Here is an 18886-nt window from a genome sequence, read left to right on the forward strand (position 1 = left end):
GGTCTTTCCTAAAAGTGAATTGGTGTAACATGAACTTTCAAAAAGCAGAGGATACCTGTGTGTACTAGTCGTGTATGGCCATGAACAGATTTTCTGTCTTGAGAAACCAGATTGTGAGCCCCTCAGGCCTGCTGGCAATGTTTCCTTCACCCTGTGTTCCATTATGTCATTTACTGCATATTGTTATGCACTGTGTATTTAATTCATGCTCACCAAAGTGAGCACTTGCACAGCAGTCTCCAGGAATGAAGTCCACTGCCACTTATGAGAACAGAACAGTCCCCAAGAATAACCTCAAGGAATCAGTGATATCTGGAAAAGTTATGTAAATACATAGGACTTAGATTTCCTCTTCTATAAAATGAGATAATGAAGTCTTTTATCTAGAGGTGTTTCTTTTTATTAAAAACAGCCACTTAAGAGAAAGATACCATATGTTTTCACTCTTCTGTGGATCCTGAGAAACTTAACAGAAACCCACGGGGGAGGGGAAGGAAAAAAAAGAAAAAAAAGAGGTTAGAGTGGGAGAGAGAGCCAAAGCATAAGAGACTCTTAAAAACTGAGAACAAACTGAGGGTTGATGGTGGGTGGGAGGGAGGGGAGGGGAGGTGATGGTCATTGAAGAGGGCATCTTTTGGGATGAGCACTGGGTGTCGTATGGAAACTAATTTGACAATAAATTTCATATAATAAAAATAAATAAATAAATAAATAAATAAATAAATAAATAAATAAAACCACTTAATAGCCTTTACTGTCTATAGAGCTCCTGGTAAACGTTAATGTATATAATCCTCATAACAGCCCTAGGAGACAATAAGATTGGTACCTTCATTTAATACATGAAGGAAATAAGGCACAGAGGAAGTAAGTAATTTCCTGACGGTCACTCAGCTAGAATATGGAGAATTGAGTTTTGAAAGCCATAGTCTGTACTCTATCACTACTGTATGCTGTATTTCTTCTTAGAGTATATGAAATTAGCCGTCTGAAAATATTTGGATTCTATCATTGTACAGTTACATGCTGTGATTTTTGCTCCATTTCAGTTGTCTTCCATCTGCTGGGCAGACATCTAGATTTTTCCTTTCCCTGAATTGGTAAAATTCAGATAAAGATCATGAACTTATAGGAAATATCAAATTCTAAGTGTCCAATATATTTTTTTACGGCGTCACATAATGTGACACATTAGGCTGTTGTGGAATGTCAAGCATTGGCATAATGTATGTCTTGGAAATGCAGAGTGACAGGTTGTCATTATACCTGTTTCGATTTTTTGTGATAATGGTAAACCCTGGAAAATTTCATTTTCTGGTTTTGCACATCACCAACACATTGACATTTCCCCTGTTTTCCCAATGGGAGAGATAGAATTAAATGTAGCCAAACCTGATAATTTTCCTTAGTGGAAATGTAAAGGGCTAAGAAGCCTCCATTTGTATATGGGCTTCAATAATTTGAAGAGAATTATTTTCCATCTGTATTTCTAGGATGTAGAGGCAGATGGAGTAGTTTTTCACAGCACTGAGTCATTGATGTGAACACCTAGTGATACAGATCATTCAAATTATAAGTTAGGTGCGAATAGTGCCTTTGTTTAGAACAGGGTCCTGTGCATTATGGGAAGATTAGCAAGCATCCCTGTCATCTATCCACTAGATGCCAGGAGTAAACCACCCTTACCCCCTTTCCCCAAATTTGTATCACCAGAAATGTTTCTAGACTTTGCCAGAAAATTGCCTCTGGTAGATAGTCACTGACTTAGAGCGGTGGGATTTCTGGTTCTTTGTTGTCGTAAACTCCTAAAATTCATACCTTTGCACATATTTTAAGACTTTAGGTTGTTTTTAGGTCTTTGTCTCATGGGTCACAATGCCAAGTTTGCAATTCCAAACATATTATGGCAAAGTAACTATTATGTATTCTCCACTAGCATAATCTCTTACAAAGTTAAGCCACATCACTGGCAGAACCTTTGAGAAATGATGCATTTTCACCTCATTTTAAGGTTTATGAAAGTAATCTCTCCAAATACTGGTAATATTACTATCTGACAAATATAGATTGTTTTATAATTACAGGGTGCTTTTAAACTCAATTTTTGAATTTAATTTTCCTGGTAATTATTTTCTTAAAATTTGTTTTAATGTTTATTTATTTTTGAGAGAGAGAGAGAGAGAGAGAGAGAGAGAGAGAGAGAGAGAGAGAGAGAGAGAAAGAAAGAGAAAGGGAGAGGGAGTACAAGTGGGGGAGAGGCAGAGAGAGAAGGAGACACAGAATTCGAAGCAGGCTCCAGGCTCCCAGCTGTCAGCACTGAGCCGATGCTGGACTCAAACTCACAGACCCTGAGATAATGACCTGAGCAGAAGTCTGATGCTCAGCCGACTGAGTCACCCAGGTGCCCCTAATTTTCTCAGTAATTCTGAAGAAAGTTTTAATTTACCCACTTTGTTGATTAATAAGTGGAGGCTTGAGAAGTAGTTTTTGTTTATTTCTTAAGAGGTAGAGAGATCAGAAAGTACCACCATTCTGAGTAATTTTAGGTGAGTTGAGTTTTCTTGCTGAATTAACCTTAAGTAAAGCTTTCTTCTTGTGTATAAACCTTTTTTATTCTGTCTTTGAGAACAGTGCTAAGGATGCCTGCCTGTTTCTCCTGCTCTTCTATTTCTAAATCCATATACCACCATCTCCTATTTTGATGTCACTGGTTGTTTGTCTTGGGAGCTCATGTAGACTGGACCATCTGTCTATAGCCCCTCAAGTGAGCTGCTCTAAGTATGTTACATAGGGACAACTTGTGAAGCTCAGAATCTCAAGTTTCTAACCTTACAACTGATAAGCAATGTAAGCCATTCTAATCACTATTGTCAGTCCTTTCTCTTTCTTAAATAGATGCATAGATCTTTAGGCTGTTAAGCATCTTTGAGTCTTGTTTACTTTGTAGTCAAAACCCCAGAAATTAGTCTTCTAGAATATGGCTCTTCAAGCCAGAGTCCTCAAAGTGATGGTGCCTGTGTAACCTTGATATGAAACCTCCAACACTGTATAATATTGTCATCTCAGGGAGAGCCACTCTTCATTAGCTTAAATTGTCAGCTTTATGTTTCAGTAGAATAAATACACATTTTCCCTACGGTAATGAGTTTTTTTTTCTCACTTTGTGAAAACTGCAGGGACCCTTGTTATCGAGAGATAATCATATGCTAGCAGTGCCACTTATTATGCCCAGTGAAAGTCCCAAGGATATGATTATCTTTTAATAACTCTAAAGCCTGTTATGTATCATGTTGTATTGTTGTTTACTTTGAGTGCGTGGGGGGAACCCATTAGTGATCTCTGTGGTTGATATTATTCATTGGGATAATGATAAAAGAATCAAATGACCATTTGTTTGCTTGTAGCTAGATTGCACAATAAGAAATGCATCCCACTTCCCACTGAAAATGCATATAAATGTAATCTCTAGCTTAGTATTAGTTCAGTAGCCTGGATGTTAATACTAAATTAACATCAAGCAAAGCCAAAAGAAATTTGGAAAATACACATGGATAATTTAATGTCTTTGTGACCTTTACCTCCCACAGAAAGTTCAGGTTGGGTTTTAAATTCCTGTGAAAGAAGTAAACACCCGTGAGAAGAAAGTACTCGCTAATTCAGTGATGGAAAATGACATCAATAACTTAAATAAAGTAGGATCGATGTAAGGAAAATCCCTTTAAATGTAATGGTCTTTTAGAATATGGAAACTTACTGAATTTTTTCCCTCTCACTACATACCTTCCTTTCATGTTCAAAGAATGTAATAATTTTGGTTTCACTTATTGAATACCTGTTAGAGATCAGAAAATTGTCATGCTTTCTCTCATTTTATCTTTACTAGAATCTTGCAAGGTAGGTAATATTCTTCCTGTATTTTAGGTGGGGAAACTGAAACTTTAAGGGGTTAAATAATGTGCTTGAATTTATGTAGAAGATAAGCAGCAAAGCCTGTTCAGATCTCATTTCAGAATCCATGTGTTATCTACTGATTACTTAAAGCCATGATAAGAAGGATGATCACAGTTAAAGGACCCTTGTGGCTGACAGTGGTCTTGTATATGTTTATTATTAGGTAGACACCTGCCTGACACTAATGAAAGGGAAAAAAGATTGCTAAAGTGATGAGACCACTATCTTCCGCCCCCCCCCCCGCCCCCATCTTGCAACCAACGTCTGTGAGAACTGAAAGAATTCGGGATGCCTCAACTAGTTTTTTGAACATTTTAATTACGACTATTTTCGTGCTATCACCTGTCACTTGGGAAGGATTGTTTTGTCTTAAATAAATACCCAACACAGTTTTTACCTCTGAAGTATTTGGGAAGGGTCTAGATCAGGACCTTTTGTTCTCTAGAGTAAAGTCATCTGTTTTGACCTAGGCCATCCCAGCTGCTGCCTCTTTCTAGCTACATTTAGCCAAGAAGCTCTGCAGTCATTTGGGGATTTCTGGTTTCTTTGTATTGTAATAAAATCAATGTGTTGCTGATGACACCAGCTGATTTGTTCCAAACTCCTAGACCCATTTTGAACAGAGAGAAATTCATCCATTTATTCATGCATTAATTTCCTATCCGCACATGTGACTTTTTGGGGTGTATAATAAAATCCACAAGTAAACTTTAACCATAGTTTAAGACTGTTACAATAGCAGGTAAATGGTATGGACTTAACATTGGAAAATTTAATAAATATTCAATGATATTTAAAAATAATTAAATATTTTGTGCTTATCATAAACTGGGCACTGTGCTTTGCATGGATTATCTCATTCTGCCTTCATGAAAATACTGAAAGGTACATACATAATTATTAGGCTCATTTTATACATAAGGAAGCTGAACTTGAAGGAAGTGAATGAAATGAAAGCCTTTCCTCTGGTTCTTATCCAGCAGAGGCTATTATCCCATTGCCTATAATGGATGTATGGTGTCTTTCCCTGTGTACAACAGCACCAAAGTAGCCAAGAATAATGCCAGGCACCAATACAACAGCACCAAAGTAGCCAAGAATAAAGGTGTATCTTTACACCTTTTCAAGGAATGGCATTGTGTAACTATCTACTTCATTCATCTCTGAGCATGCTGGCACATTTGAGGTGGAAACTTTTAACTAAATCACATTCCCCCCCCCGATAAAAGAATATGACTGTTCAACATTTTTTCCAATGAAGAATAAGTAATTCCTAATTATAAAATCAAGAACTCCTCAACCTATCTAGGCATCATTAGAAGTTTCCTTTTAAGAGCAGTCAAGAAAACACACAGTGGAAATGGAATTAATTTTTAAGTTGTATATCCTTTACTTAGTTTTTAATTTGGATCCATTCATTCAGCACATATTTAAGGAACACTTGTTTTGGACTAGGTTGTACTATGCAACTTCAAATTGAAGAATAAGACAAGATAAAACAGATGCATATTTTCCCACAATAAAAGATAAAAGATAGGTGTCTGGGTGTGGGGTGGGTGGTAAACATACTGTGATTAATGTCGAGCTAGAAACATGCTTTATATAACAGGATGATGAGATTCATTACATTCCTGAAATGCTGTGGTTTTGTAAAGAGGATTATTTCCAAAGTAATATGCTGTGACTTTTTAAAAATTGAAGTATAGTTTATATATATTAGTTTTAGGTGTAGAACATAATGATTTGACAAGTGTATATGTTGCAAAATGCTCAACATAAGTGTAGTTCCCATCTGTCATTACCAAAAACCTTTTACAATATCATTGACTATATTCCCCTTTTTTTCATCTCCATGACGTACTTATTTTGTAATTGGAAGTCTGTACCTGTTAGTCCTCTTAACCTATTTCAACTAACTCTCTACTCTGAACCATCAAAACCTCAACATTACCTCTAGTAGTCAGGATGGCTAGTAACAAAAAAGGCAAGAACTAACAGATGTTGTTGAATAGGTAGAGAACAGGAGACATTTGTGCCCTGTTGGTGGGAATGTAAATTGACACAGCCACAATGGAAAACATTGTGGAGTTTCCTCAGAAAAATAGAGAAGTACCATATGATCCAGTATTTCCACTTTTGAGTATTTCCCTTAGGAAAATGAAAACACTGATTTGAAAAGACATATGCACCCCTGTGTTTATTGCAGCGTTATTTATAATAGCCAAGATGTTGAAGCAACCTAAGTGCCCATCAATAGTTGATTGGATAAGATGTGGTGTATATATACACAATGGAATATTACTCAGCCCTAAAGTATGAAATCAAGTGAAATATGTCAGACAAAGAGACACAAATAACATATGATTTCATTTATATGTGAATCTAAAGTCAAACGAGCAACAACAACAACAAAATGCAAACAGTCTCAAATATAGAGAATAGTCTATTACAATTTTACATTTATTTCGATGATGTTTGTTTGGATGTTGGTGGCTATGTAGAGTAGTAGCTTGATTTGTCAGCAAATACCATGAAGTTAGGAATATTGTTCTGTTTCTTTTCCCAGTAACTATTTTGGAATAAATGAATAAATGTAAATATAAAATCTCTTGGTCTGTAAGAGTAAAGGAACAGCTGAGTATGAATCATATTTATGAGTCACGAAAATTTGTGTATATAGATTTTCTTTCAAATAGTGTTGTGGGGTGATTTCTGTTGTATGTTTTTTTAAAATATGTATTTTGAGGGAGACAGAGTGTGAGTGGAGAGGGGCAGAGAGAGAAAGAGAGAGGGAGGGAAATAGAGAATCTGCTGACAGCACAAAGCCCAACATGGGGCTCATGCTTTATCTTTTTATTACTCATCTACATGACTTCCCCAGTTTCTTTAGGCACATAGCTGAACTTATATATTATGCCCAGAAAGGTTGCCTTCACTGGGCTCATTCCTTAACCAGCAACCATTTAGTTGCAAGTTACAGAAATCTATACTAGTTCAAGTGAAAAGAAGGGTTGTTGAAACCATATGCCAGGCAAAATGATTGTGATCTACATAAGAAGAGAAAACTAGGTAAAACCTGACCTCATAGGGATTTGAAAAGCCAGGAGATGCGGTTACTTGTCACCCCTTTTATTTAATCCCTTGTTTTTCATGGGGATCAGAATTAAGGGTGTATATTATGCTAACCCTAGTTTTTTCTGAATGACTATTTGATTCTCTGATTCTCTCAACAGACTAGTTTCTTTTACAATAATTTCACCTTTACTTGCCTTTATCTCTCATTGGTACAGTTTACAGTCTCTAAGAGAGAATCCTATTAGGCTTAATGTGGGTCAAGCATTCCTCCCTGTTCAATTGCTACAGCCAATTAGTTTTAATTACACAGTACATAGGGCAGTCCTTTCCAGGACCTTTGGATGGGGCAAGTTCTTTAAGGTGCAAATGTTGATTCAGAGACCTTCTTGGGATCAGTCCCACATATTCCTCCTTATTTTTCCAGCCCTTCCATCCTGCCTTCCATTCCTTTGGACATTGTTCTTTGCTCCATAATAGCTAACAAGTCTGATAAATGTATTTGTGTTAGGCCATCTAACAGGTAATTTATTTTTGGCCAGTGTTTCCTCTGGGAGCAAATCCAAAAATCAGAGGGGTGAATATAATGCTAAATATTTTAGACATTGAGAAAATATTTGGTAGTATGTAGTTTTTTAGGTGCTGACTTTCCTTTTTGTGTGTATTGTCCTTCATGCAACCATTTATAATATATGGGAATCTTTTACCACTGTTACTATAATATTACTACTGGTGTGCCATATGCCAGGTAGAAGCCTGAATACCTAAATTGCATTATGTTATTTAATTTTCAGTTGTTCTTTGTGGCTGAATAATGCTATTGTCCCCACTTTACAGGTGAAATTGAGGCTTATTTCAGTTAATGAATTGGTCAGGATCACATGACTAGTAAATAATTGAACCAGCATCCCATCTCAGGCAGCTGTCCTGAACCTTGGGCTTTTAAATAATAGGAACTTGATTATTGTTTCATGAATAAAGTTAGAACCTAATTTTTCATTTCAAATCTATATCCTTCATTTGGACAAATATAATACTACTTTCATTCTGTGAAGAATATGTGTGTGTGTGTGTGTGTGTGTGTGTGTGTGTGTGTGTGTCAAGTTTTGGTAAGATTTGAAAAGAAAGAATGAAACCTTGACCAAAGTTGTGTTTTTTGTTTTTTTCAGTATTATTATCATTTCAACTGTTGTTAATGATGTGTGAGTTAGAGTTGCAAATGATGCCAATAGCTATAAATAAAACTTTACCTTCTAATCAGTGGTTACTCTTAATATAAGAAAAAGTGAGGCTTTTAGGTACACATTGAACTTTGGTAGTCAATTCACATACATGCAGCTGGTGATTGACCATAGTAAAATAAAACAAATGGTGATTTATTTATGATTCATTATTAACTTGAGTATAGGATTTTTGTCTGTTGAATAGGAAATACTTCCTTTCATTTGTCATAATCATTTGTGGCACTTTATTTATTTTGAGCAAATATGTACTAAAGGACATTAAAAAAGATAAATTAAATTTCTGGATATATTAACAATATAAAAAAGACATGTTTGGTCCTTACCTTCTAGACATTATTGATATTAACTTGAAAGTAAAGGTAGTTAGGTACTTAATATATGATAAATTATTATAATCTTAGGAAGTGATATTGTATTTATGGCTAATCAGGAAAATATAATATTTCTATCCTAATCAATTATGCTACACTTATATGTAAATTAGGTTAGACTTGTGTAATATCTCTGGGTGGCCAATCTATATTTATCTACAGAAAATGACATTTTTAATTATAAAAGAAATAAGACAGTTATTTTGCTCAGAAATAAAATTATTTACCATAGAAAGTTGGTTAGGGGCGCCTGGGTGGCGCAGTCGGTTGAGCGTCCGACTTCAGCCAGGTCACGATCTTGCGGTCTGTGAGTTTGAGCCCCACGTCAGGTTCTGGGCTGATGGCTCAGAGCCTGGAGCCTGTTTCTGATTCTGTGTCTCCCTCTCTCTCTGACCCTCCCCCGTTCATGCTCTGTCTCTCTCTGTCCCAAAAATAAATAAAAAACGTTGAAAAATAATTAAAAAAAAAGAAAGTTGGTTAGAGGATGCACATGTTACATAAACATGAAGATATAAGTATATACATTTATTCTCAGTAATATTGTATATCTGTATTTTCCTTAGATGGACACAGTATTGCTTCAGGGGAAAATACTCTCAGGCACAGAATTATTTAGCAATTAAAGTTTAACTTGGTGGCTTTAAGAGAAGGTATAATACCATATTTATGGAAAGAATGTTTTGTTTTTGTTACTGTTATCCTCATTCATATGACTATCAAAAACCACCCAGATATTTCCTAGTTCATTGTTTACCTTTTCATTATTTTATAAGCTTTTGTAATATACTTTCTTTAGAAGTAGTCTTTTTTATTGAATCTGAATACCACAAAATATCACAGGCTCCTAGAGCCATTATACTAACAAAGAAAGGATAGAGTGCTGAACTGACTTTTCAAAAGACACATAGCTAGTGGGAGACAAAGCAGAGAAAGGAACCTGGTATCCTGGCTCCTAATGTGGGCAGTTTTATCAAGGTGGACATTTATACCAACCATATTTATTTTTCATTTCCTCCTAATTTAATTTTAGAATGGCAGTAGTTAAGTATCAGCTGCACATAAGCTTATTTATACTTGAAAAGTGTATTTATTTGAATATTTTTAATTTTTATTCCAGGAATCTTTGACCTATGATACCTCCACATTATGTGGTCCCAAGAACTTCCCTAAAAGGTAAGCTTCCCACAAAGGGAGATTTTCCTTATTTCACCTTACCTTTGATTAACATCCTTAGTTTCTATGGAAACATTGATAGCTTTTCCTTGCAGAGTGATACCATAAGATCATTTTTAATGTTTTTCTGAAGGTTGAAGTTAATGAAGATATTTACATCATGTAAATTAAGATTGACAATAGGAAATTGAGACCTTTCCCAAGTCTTTCTGGAGAAGATACTTGTGGTAGCTTTCCTGTGGTTCACATTAATTTGATAATTCACAAACTTCTGAATTTGGCATCATGGGAAGACTATTGGGAATAAAGTAAAGGTTGTTGCATTTTTGCCAAATGGTTTTAAAGGAATGGACATTTTATCAGTCAAATAAACACAAATACTTACTTTCTAGGTTCCATAGATATTCAGGTCTTAAAATTGAAGCCTTTAGGGCTAAAACACAAGCAGTATAACTCATGATCTATGATAAATGCATTTTTTCCTTCATAAAATAATCAGATCCAAAAAGTCTCTGTTTTTACTTCCTAACACTGCTGTAACACAGTACCATGAGCTGAGTGGCTTAAGACAACAGAAGTTGATTTTTTTCACAGTACTGTAGTTTAGAAGTGTGAAATCGAAAGGTAGGTAGGGTCTTACTCTCTGAAGGCTCTAAAGGAGGAATTTGTCCTTGATTCCTCTAGTTTTTGGTAGCTGCTCACAGTTTTTCATGTTCTTTGATGTGTAATGACTTTACTCAATTCCCCCTTTGTCTTCACATAGACTTCTCCCTTGTGTGCTTGTGTCTAAGTTTGTATTTGTAATAAGGGCACCTGTCATTGGATTGAGGGCCCACACTAATCCAATATGAGCTTATCTCAACTTGATTATATCTGCAAGAACCTGTTTCCAAATAAGATCACATTCATGGACCTAAGGGTTGGGATTTCAACATTTCTGTTTTATTCCCTAATATAGGGGATATATTATGTTAAAAGGTATAATATTTATTTCTTGATGGACAACTTATTTTGCAAGCAAGATAAAAATTATAATCTTACTTAATCAGAACAGGAGTTGATGGCATTGGGTAAATATTAGCACATGATTTTGACTCTTAGGGGAAGATTATTTTTAATACCCTCAATAATAAAAATAGGAAAAAAATAATTTTACTTGGTTTCTTAGATATTTTTCGTAAGCCAAGGTTGAGTAAAGTATTTTGACAAGTTAAGTATTGCTCTGTAATAAACTATTCCCAGATTCAGTTGCTAAAAACAGTAACTATTTATTACCTCTGATGAATCTTTTGGTTAGGTGTTTGGGTCTTCTGATATGTAACAGACTCCCCCAGTCTTGAATGGGTGTGTTAGTGTGTATGAGGTCTGTGTATAGGTAAATTAGGGGAAGCCTCTGCTCTGAATAGTCTCTAGTCCTCCAGGAAGAGCCAGTTCTTTTTCTCATTGTTATGGCTTTTTCTTATTCCACAGTATTCTGAATGTTCTTAAACTTAGTGTTAGTTTCTGTTTTTATTTCCTTAGACTTGTTTACTTACAGTCCATCCCAGAAAAGGTGGTAGGAGTGATCTTCCTAAACCATTCCCTAAATCTAATCAGATTATCACAAACAGTTATAAATCTCCCATTGTTCCTTGTTTTCCTTTGATCAACTCCCAACTATTCGACATGACTTTAGAAGGTTCCATATTATTTGACCATTGCTTACCTCTCAACCTTTATTTCTCCCCTACCCCCACAGCTTCCTAAATACGTTCCACTAACTTGAATTATAAAAAAAATGTTTATGCCATTTTCTCCTGTTTTTACTCATTATATTCCTTCTTTTGGAAATATTGTGTTCTCCCCACCCTGCCCCCTTCTCCCATCTTTCATCAACTCTTTTTGTTGCTAACTGAAAACTTAAAATTTGAGGACGTTTTCTATGGTTTTTCTTCTCTAGGTTAGTCTTAGGCTTCTTTCCAATGCCTATATCACTGTGGACAGCATGAAAATCACACTGTACTGTAATTGCTTGTTTGATTAGCTTACTTTTCCATCATGGATTCTACTAAGCCAGTAATGATATCTCTTTTCTACATCATGGTACTCAGTCTTCAGTAATAATCTTTGGGAAGAATGGGATATTTAATGACATCTTTTGTGTTCTCGTTCCTCTGTCTTTAAAGATGTAGAGGTACCTGGTTTGCCCAGTCAATTCAGTGTCTAGCTCTCAGCTCAGGTCTTGATCTCAGGGTCGTGAGTTCAAGTCCCACATTGGGCTCTGCACTGGGAGTGAAGCCTATTTAAAAAAAAGGAGAAAAAGAAAAAGGAAGTTTATGATGTTGACATCATACTCAGTGGCAGAAAGCTGAGAGTTTTACCCTAAAGATTAGAAATAAGATAAGGATGCCAACTCTTTCTACTGAACTTGAGCATAGTATTAGAAGTCCTAGCCAGAAATTAGACGAGAAAAAGAAATGAAAGGCATCCATATTGGAAAGGAAGACATAAAATTATCACTCTTTATAGATGACATGATTTTATATGTAGAAAACCATAAAGATTCCACCAAAAAACTGTGAGAACTAATAAATTGAGTAAAGGTGCAAGGTACAAAATCAATATACAAAAATCTGTTGTATTTTTATTCCCTAACAACTATTGAGGGGAATTTAAGAACATAGCCCCATTAACATTTGCATCAAAAAGAATACAATACTTAAGAACAAATTTAACCAAAGATGTGAAAGACAGATACACTTGAAAGCAAGAAAGAATTGATCATTAAAAAGTCTATACTACTGAGAGCAATCCACAAATTCAGTGCAGTTCTTATCAAATTTCCAATGGCATTTTTCTCAGAAATAGAACAAAAGAACTAAAATGTGTATGAAACCATGGAAGATCCTATATAGGCAAAGTGTCCTGAGAAAAAAGAACAAAGCTGGAGGCATCACACTCCTTGATTTCAGACAGCACTACAAAGGTATAGTAATCAAACACTTGAGTATTGGCATAAAAACAGACCTTTGGATCACTGGAACAGAATAGAGGGCCCAGAAATAAACCTCCATGCATATATGGTCATTTTATGGCAAAGCAGTAAAAAATAAACAATGGAGAAAGGACAGTGTCTTTAATAAATAGTGTTGGGAACTATTTATTAAGCAGCCACATACAAAATAATGAAACTAAGTCAGTATGTTACATCAAATAAAAAATTAACTCAAAATGATTTAAAGACTTGGATGTAAGATCAGAAACCATAGAACTCCTAGAATATAACACAGGTAGTAAGCTCTTTGAGATTGCTCTCAGTGACATTCTTTTGGATCTGACTCTAAAAGCAATGGTTACAAAAGCAAACATAAACTATTGGGACTACATCAAACTAAAAACCTTCAGCACAGTGAAAGAAACAACCAACACAATTAAAAGGTAACTTCCATTTGCAAGTCATACATCTGACAAGGGTTAATGTCTAAAACATGTAAAGATCTTACATAATAATAAAAATAAAAACCCAGTTAAAATGAGGGCAGACGATCTGAATAGACATTTTTCCAAAGAGGACATACACATGGCCAACAGGCACATGGAAAGGTGTTCAACATCACCTATCATTGGGGAAATGCAAGTCAAAACCACAATGAGATATCATTTCCCACCTGTCAGAAGGGTTAAAATCAAAAAGACAAAAAGTAATGTTAACTAAAATTTAAGTTAAAAGAAAAAGACAAAAAATAAAAAAAAAACATTGACAAGGATGTGGAAAAAAGGGAACCATCATGCACTGTTGGTGGGAGTGTAAAATTGTGCAGCCACTGTGAAAACCAGTATGGAGGTTTCTCACAAAATTAAAAAAAAATACCATGAGATCCAGAAATTTCACTTCTGGGTATTTATCTCCCCCCCCCCCCCAAATAAAGACACTAGTTTGAACAGATACATGCATTCCTATGTTGATTGCAGCATTATTTTCACTAGTCAAGATAGGCAAAGAACCTAAACAGCCATAGATGGATGAATGGATAAAGAAGATGTGGTGTGTATGCGTATGTATATATGTTACACACACACACACACACACACACACACACACACACACACACACACACAAATTGTAATTCTCCTCGGCTATAAAAAAGAATGAAATCTTATAATTTGTGGCATCATGAATAGACCTAGAACGTACGATGCTAAGTGAAATAAGGTCAGAAAGAGAAAGACAAATACTGACTGCATAATTTAACTTATAGCTGCAATCCAAAAAACAAAACAAATGAACAAACAAACCCAAACCAAACCTGTGGATACAGAGAATAGATTGGTGATTACCACAAGGCAGGGGGCTTCTGCGAAGGCAAAATGGGTCAAAATGGATCAAGAAGTACAAGCTTCCAGTTATAAAATAAGTAAGTCATGGGGATATAACAGAATGGTGACTGTTGTCAATGATACTGAATTACTGAATTGCAAATCTGAGTAACTAAGAAAGTAAATCTTAAAAGTTCTCTTCACAAACAAAATACTGTAACTTTGTATGATGACAGATGGTAAATAGACTTAATTTGGTGAACATTTTGCAGTGTATATAAATGTTGAATCATTATATAGTACAGTAGAAAATAATACAATGTTGTATCTCAGTTTTACTTCAGTAATCCAAAAAAAGTTGGTGGACATTTTCATAATTGAGACTGGAAAGCAGGAGGAGGTCAGGTTCTCTCAAATTGTAATGATGCCCTTTTGGTTGTCCTTAAGGAAGGCCTTGCCACCACCTCCAGGTTCCCTAGCCTTTTGTCTTCCACCCCAAGTTGTAAAAGTGGTAGCTTATGGGTTAGAACAGCCTCAAAACAGACTTATTTTGGTTCACACATTTGTTCTTTTTTGTTTCTTTTTAATTGCAAAAACAATGTTTAAATTGTTGCCAGGACTTGAAAATTCAATTTCAGATAAAATGATGATTTCCAGATTTTCTAAGGAGAAATCAGAATATCTTTCTATCCCAGGCTTACATTCCTAGATGGCAGGAGGGCTTTCCTGCAAGGCAGCTGCCTCTCCCTGCCTTCTCCCTTTTATCATGCCACTTCATTTGCTACCTATTTGGCCCTGACAGGCCCTTGAGTTCAGTATCCTCAGCTACACAAAGACTTCTGGATTGATGGAATGTGGAAGGTTAGCCTCCGAGAGTCTGTCTCTGGTGAACCAAAGATCATAGGTTCAGTGGCTGAATGGGCCATTTAGTTGTTCCTGTCATATATCTATCAAGTAAGTGAAAATAATTTTGGCTTTATGTTCAGAGTCTTTATGCTTTAAGTTCCTGCTATAATATTGGAGCCAGGTAAACTGACTTCTCTGAGACTCATTTTTCCCATCGGCAAAATGGAGACTGTAATATCCTTCAAGGTCTTACAACATGTAAATTTCCTTTGTTAATACCACAACAGTTAGTCTAATGTACACGCAGAGGGAAACTAGTTAGTTTGTATTCTCTGGATTGGTACAAGTGATTTTCATCTTTTGTTAGATATTAATCAATTAAAAATAAGTTAGGAAAATTAAGTACTGATACATGCTACAACAGGGATGAACTGTGAAAATAGTTTAAGAAGACAAACACAAAAGTCCACATGTATGATGTTATTTATCTGAAATGTCCAGAATAGGCAAAATTATAGAGATAGAAATTATAATAGTGGTTTCCAAGAACTAAGGGGAGAGGAGAATATGAACATACTGCTAATGAGCACAGGGTTTCTTTTTTTGGGTGATAAATTAGATAGTGGTGATAGTTGCACAACCTTGTGAGTATGCTAAAAACCACTGAATTATACAGTGAATGGTGAATTTTATATGTGAATTATATCTCACTATAGAAATAGATTATGAAATACATGTTTTAAGATGACACAATTTCTCCTTCAGGTGTGGTGACTAAGGCATGTAGCGAAATAAGCAGACTTCTTAGGTTGTCATTCACATCAATACATACCATCTTCCCTAAAGTCCTGATGTGTCTTCCAAGGCCAAAGACCAAGTCGGGTTTCTAATTCTAAGGATTCATGGTTTAATATCAAAGTTATCAGTGATGGAGTCAGACAGTTGGGTAAGCATTTAAAAGTTTTCAATTTTTATTCTCTGTAAGCCTCAGATTCGTCAAACTATAAAGTAAGGGTACTAATAGTCATTTTGTTGGGTGATTGCAAGAGTGAGGAAGAACAAATGTCAAGTACTGATCATAGTGTCAGTTATGAAACAGGCCCTCTATAATTTATACTTTTTAAATGAGTGTTACTTGGTTGTAAATATGAGGCTATATTACATTAGGTTATTGGCAGCCCAACTGTCTCAAGGTTGGTTCTTTTTCCTGTGTTAGCATCTTGGCCAGAAAGAAAAGAATGGTTAGAATTTCTGCTAGCACTTAATGAATTTAATCAGCCCCTGAGGGACTTTTGATATAGCAGGGAAATTTTTTACAGAGAAACATGATTTTTATCCTTCCTGTTTTTCTCTTGAGAGTTGACAGAGCCTTTCCTAGCAGAGGTAACATTACCTGTGTGAGAGAAGAGTATTTACATACCATGAGGGTAATGTTAGAACAAAAAGAACACATCCCTGTGGCCTTACATTAAAATGTTTCTGTGTCTGTGGTTCTGAATTCAATTTAAATTGCTACCAAGAAAACACACTACTGCCTGAAAATGTACAATTCAATTTTTTGTCCTTTTTATTATTTATGATTTTTTTCCTTTAGACCATAGTGTTTGTTCTTTTTTAACTTTGGTTTTGTCTTTGCAAATTAAATTCATAATCTGGGAATATAGAAGATGATTGAGTTACTCATGTAGTATCTTATAAATTGTAACATTAAGCAGAAACTTTTCATCTTAATTATGAAAAAGGCTTTATGAATTGTGTCATTTGACCCAGTTGCTATCGTATCCTTTTCTTTATGGATAATGAAAAGGATTATGCTATGGTGAATGGGTTGGAACAACAGGAAACTTTGGGGTCATTTGTTCTTTCAGTAAGTAAATAGGGATCAGACTATATGTCAGAATCTACATTAAGGTCTAATGATATGGTGGCAAATAAAATATATATGTACCCTTGACTTTGAGTTTGCTGTATCATAGGGATGGCAAGTAATAAACAAAATACTGATTGTATTAGGTGCTATGAACAAAATGAAGAGAATGCAATGATAAACAAGTTATTGAATGAAACAAAAGACATTGATGAAATAAATTGAAGATGATGTCACAAATGGAAAGATAATCCATGCTCCTGGTTGGAAGAATTGATATTATTAAATGCCCACACTATCCAGAACAATCTACAGATTTAATGCAATTCCTATAAAAATACCAACAGCATTTTTCACAGAGCTAGACAAACAATCCTAAAATTTGTATGGAACCACAAAAGACACCAAATGGCCAAAGCAATACTGAAAAAGAAAAACAAAGCTGGAGGCATCACAATTCTGGACTTCAACTTCTATTACAAATCTGTAGTAATCAAACAGTATAGTACTGACACAGAAATACACACATAGATCAGTGGAACGTAATAGAAAACGTGGAAATAAACCCACATTTATCTACGGTCGATTAATCTTCGACAAAGCAGGGAAGAACAATCAAAGGGAAAGACTGCGTCTTCAACAAATGGTGCTGGGGAAACTGGAACGCTGCATGCAAAAGAATGAAGCTGGACCACTTTCTTACACCATATACAATAATAAACTCGTAATGAATTAAAGACCTAAATGTGAGACCTGAAACCATAAAACTCCTAGAAGAAAACACAGGTAGTAATTTCTTTGACACTGGATTTAGCAACATTGTTCTCAATATGTGTACTCAGGCAAGGGAAGCAAAACCAAAAATAACCTATTGGGAATAAATGAAATAAAAACTTTCATACAGTGAAACCATCAACCAAACAAAAAGACAACATACCTAATGGGAAGAGATATATGCAAATGATATATCTGATAAGGGGTTGGTATCCAAAATATATAAAGAATTCATACAACTCAACACCAAGACAACAAATAAACCAATTAAAACACGGGCAGAGGACCCAAATAGACCTTTTTTCCAAAGAAGGCATATAGATGGCCAGCAGGTATATGAAAATGTGCTTTGCATCGCTAATCCTCAGGCAAATGCAAATCAAGACCACAAGCTATCCCCTGGCCCCTATCAGAATGGTTAGAATCAAAAAGACAAGAAATAACAAGCATTGGTGAGGATGTATAGAAAAAGGAACCTTCATGCACTGTTGCTAAGAATGTAAATTGCTACAGTCACTGTGAAAAATATCACAGAGTTTTCTCAAAAAATTAAAAATAGAAATACCCTATGATCCAGTAATTTCATTGCTGAGTGCTTACTCAAAGAAAACAAAAGCACTAATTTGAAAAGATATATGCACCCCTGTAATTCATTGCACCATTATTTATAATAGCAAAGATGTGGAAGCCACCCAAGTATCCATCAATACATGAATAGAAAAGAAGATGTGTATACACACGCACAACTCTCTCTCTCTCTCACTCTCTGCCATAAAAAAGAAGGTTATCTTACCATTTGCAACATCATGGATGGACATAGAGGGTAAGCTAATAAATAAGTCAGAGAAAGACACATACCATATAATTTCTCTTACTTGTAAAACAAAACAAATGAATAAACAAAAAGCAGAATCAAAGCAACAAATACAGAGAAGAAACTGATGGTTGCCAGAGGGGAGGGCACCGGAGGAGGATGAACAAAATAGGTGAAGAGTATGGGTAGGTACAGGCTTCTAGTTACAGAATGATAAGTCTTGGGATAAATGCTGCAGCAAAGGGAATACAGCCAGTGGTATTGTAATTGTGTTGTGTGGTGAGATACTAACTGTACAAGTCGTGAACATAGCATAATGTTTAGGCTTGTCACATCACTATTTTGTACTCCTGAAACTAATGTAACATTGTATGCCCACTATACTGTGTGTGTGTGGGGAGGGATAAATAAAGTGGGGAAAAAAGGATGCATGGATTATAGTTCTACATCACTACTAACATTTTGTGTGACCTGGAGA

At 35.4% G+C, this 18886-nt stretch overlaps 1 protein-coding gene across 2 annotated transcripts in view; it reads left to right on the plus strand.

The window, feature by feature from the left end:
* The window catches only part of CNTN4 (contactin 4), a 900795-nt gene that overhangs the window by 220605 nt on the left and 661304 nt on the right, over positions 1 to 18886 (plus strand). For both annotated transcript variants that reach the window (XM_043587960.1, XM_043587961.1), the window contains exon 2: positions 9756 to 9811. The gene's annotated coding sequence lies outside the window, so the exon portion shown is untranslated. The remainder of the gene's footprint in view (positions 1 to 9755; positions 9812 to 18886) is intronic.

Source organism: Prionailurus bengalensis, chromosome A2 (genome assembly GCF_016509475.1).
Source record: "Prionailurus bengalensis isolate Pbe53 chromosome A2, Fcat_Pben_1.1_paternal_pri, whole genome shotgun sequence".
Lineage (NCBI taxonomy): Eukaryota > Metazoa > Chordata > Mammalia > Carnivora > Felidae > Prionailurus > Prionailurus bengalensis.